General features: G+C 41.4%; 1 pseudogene; it reads right to left on the bottom strand.

Moving 5' to 3' along the window:
- Nucleotides 1-2104: 2104 nt before the first annotated feature.
- LOC147465259 (uncharacterized) lies at nt 2105-2813 on the bottom strand (annotated as a pseudogene).
- Between the last annotated feature and the right edge of the window lie 788 nt (nt 2814-3601).

Raw genomic sequence — 3601 nt, 5'->3', positions numbered from 1 at the left:
TAGCTTGCTAAGGCTTGCCGTATGCATTTATAGATATTCCCCAATTTTCAGGAATCCTTTGTGTACTTTCATGAAATATAGATTTTCATCCAAGCTGTGCCATACATCACAAATGAAATGAAGATTATTAGCTATATAATGTGTTAGAATATACATCAATTTTTCCTTAACCTGGAAACATATGTACCAATATTTTGCATTTACATGAACACCTCAAGCAACAACATATAGTGTTCTTTGGATTTAAGATCTAAATGCTTGATTTTGCAACTAGATTGAGATTGAAATAATCATTCAATTAGCTAACCTTACTTTCAAAATATGCATAGGTACTTGGTATAGTTCTAAAAGTAAGTCTGAAAAAAAGAAAGGTGAAAAAGGCTCCATGTGCAATAATCTTATTAACGTGCTTACTTGCTCACAAAACAAAAAGAAAGAGACTATAATGAAATTGCGACCAGTGTCAACGGGTGCTAGCTCAGTTGGTAGAGTCATAGCTTCTGTGTCTAAGGTCTTGGGTTCAATCCTCCCTTGGCGACCTGAAGACATGTTTCAAGTTCTTAGGGATTGTTCTCATATGTGCGTGTGATGGGATGCCTCTCTCCCTACCTGTGAGGCCATTGTACATAGGGTGTGCGTGTGTTTCATGGTTCTTGTACTCTCTTTAAAAAAAAAGAAATTGCGACCAGTTAGAAAGAATATACATGCACATATTGAAAAATAATTGAAGACGGTGAAAGTTGGAACCATCATTGTATATTTTGGAGAGAGAGAGAGAGAGAGAGAGAGAGAGAGAGAGAGAGAGAGATGCGCTTAAGAAGGACTCTCATTGTATTAACAAAGCCCATTTCACATCCTTAAAATTTATCATCTAAGTAGCATACATGCATCGTATTCTTCATTATCCCCTTGCCCATCAAGCCATAGTTAGAAGAAGGGAAAAGGAGAAGAAGGGCATATTGTTACAATTTTCAGAATGGTGCCATGTGGTCCTTGCAAGCTTGGTGGTCCCACAACACTCTTTCATCTCCTCCCTCTGAAGTATGTTTTGCCACATTGAAAAGGATTCAACATCACCTAATTTTCTCCATTCTTAGAGTACAATGGGATTGCAACGATTAGGAACACCAAGATGTGGAAAAGCTCTTCTTTTCTTAAATGCAACCTATAAAAACATAGCAATGGTTAGCAAAATGAGAATCAGAGAGAGAGAGAGAGACACACACACACACACACACACAGAGAGAGAGAGAGAGAGAGAGAGAGAGAGAGAGAGAGAGAGAGAGAGATGCATCTAACACTAGCAAAATAGTTCAAGTTCACCTATCAAGGACCATGTGCATCTACATGTGGCCTTTATCTTCTCCAAGATTAAGCTTGTGTATATTGTTTATCTCAATATAAGTTACAATATCCATTGTGCAAACATGACACATGGAGACTTTGTGTTGTTGAAATAGCAAAAGGCTTGGGCCTTTGTCTCCTTATAAAGGAAAAAAATGCACGGAGACGGGGGAGAGGGCTAGGTGGGAAAGGAGAAGAAGAATTTGTAGAGCTTTGGAATCATCTACCAATTGGACACATTTGAGAGATGGAGAGAGAGAGAGAGAGAGAGAGAGAGAGAGAGAGAGAGAGAGAGAGAGCTAACAAGCACATAGCTTTTATGTGTACAGGCTAAAAGCTATGTGCTTGTTAGCTCTCTCTCTCTCTCTCTCTCTCTCTCTCTCTCTCTCTCTCTCTCTCTCACTCACACACACACACACACACACACACATAGGAGCTCATAAAGGAGGGAGCCCACGATCTTGCCCTAATCCATACGGCATTGAACCCTACCATGTGCACCATGGCTGGTACAACTACAAGCATGGCTACGATGCCTGCCAACGTTGCCCTTGCAGCAACCCATGGCAGAGCTATCTTTGAAGGCATTTTGCAGTATTTTGGGAAGGTCTCCATTGATGTTCCTCTTCCCACTAATCACAAATTCTCTCTCTCTCTCTCTCTCTCTCTCTCTCTCTCTCTCTCTCTCTCTCAGTGCCCTAGTGGTCATCCACTTGGGTAGTGAGAGAGGGAGAGATCATGTTCTCATTTGGCATTCTTGTTAGACATTAACAAAGAGGTTAGCTCTCATGTCTCTTTCAATGTACATTGACGTCGTTGGGCATGATCCTGCTTTCTCTATTCAGGCACCATTTTTCTCAAAACCTGCTCGCAAGCTTACTAGCATTGGTCCACTCTGTTGAAACCAGTGCGAGATTGCACATAAAACTAGATTTCCTCTGTCCTAAGTGGGAAAGAGCTACCACATAGTTCCTCCACCATTTTCTTTAAAACCTTGATTTCTTCATCCTTATTTAGGATCTCTTCTTGCTTCGCTCACAGCTCTTCCATGTGAGAAAAACACGTGTGGTGCTATCAAGCTCTTGAAGCACTTCCCATTGAGCACGAGTTTCTATAGCATGTTGGGCAATTTCAGTGAGTCTCTTCTCTATGTGTGCAAGCCCAACTGAGGCAATTGCAGAATCAAGCTCATTTTCTAGGGCAGAATTTTCCTTTCTTGAGGCATGATATGATGAGCTTGGTCCGCATTAGAGGAAGCTAGTGAGAAGGCCTTTTCATCCTTGTAGATTTTCTACTTGAGAAGGAGGCATTGCAACATGTCAACACCATTTTGGATCTCACCCATGTTGGCGATGGACACGTTCCAATGCTCTAGGTCTGTTGATGATGCCCCCCCTAACTTCCAATTGCTAGTAATTGCCTCTTGCATTTGACTTGTATGACCCCACCACCATCACCTTGTGTGTCATCTCATGCTTCTATGAGTCCCATTTTGGGATTTGTCCCTTTAAAAGGAACCTTTGCTTTATTTGGAAACTACTCCAATGAGAGAGAGAGAGAGAGAGAGAGAGAGATTTATTTTATTATTTTCCTCAGAGGTCAAATATGACCTATGGGACCAAAGTTACATGTGATGTAGTATGTGTATGGCTGATGAGTGACTCTTGATGCTCAAAAATTTTGGTGATGAGAGTCGCAATGGAGAGTACACACCGTGGCTAGGAGAGGAAAGTGTGTAGGTCTAAATCATGGCTGAAAATGTGAGAGAAGCAAGTTTGGATGTGAACAAAAGTTGAGCACTCTAGTGGTGTGTGGTACTCAGACTCTCCAATTTGCAGTGACCATAATGTGCACAATTTGACTCTTCTTTATTTCCCCAATGCCCTGTCTCACATCAAAGGGAATGGAAGCTAAGACAAATGGCTGCGATAGTGCATATCGCCGACAAGTGTGAGTATGGTTTCCTCTTTTTGCAAAGAACATGCTTTTGTAGTTGGGGGCAATATGGGTGGTATGAAGCGTGAGCCACCGGATTTCTCCCAAGCCGTAATACATTGGCATTGTAGAAACGCTTCATTCACTTGGGAGTCAATTGAAGCATCATGTAGCAAGTGTAATGCATCCCATCTCCCAAACCACTTCTTTATGTTTTGCATCTATCCCGTGCTCAAGATCTTGCTTTTATGCATCTTTTGAACTTTTTTACTTGCTTTCCATGCAATTGTAGAGACCCCAACTCAAGAAGTAGGAGCATATA

The sequence above is a fragment of the Adiantum capillus-veneris genome, chromosome 1 (assembly GCF_014529385.1).
Source record: "Adiantum capillus-veneris isolate H3 chromosome 1, ASM1452938v2, whole genome shotgun sequence".
Classification (NCBI taxonomy): Eukaryota; Viridiplantae; Streptophyta; class Polypodiopsida; order Polypodiales; family Pteridaceae; genus Adiantum; species Adiantum capillus-veneris.
Note: the sequence above shows the minus strand (reverse complement) of the source record. Positions and strands in the feature narration are given on the sequence as shown.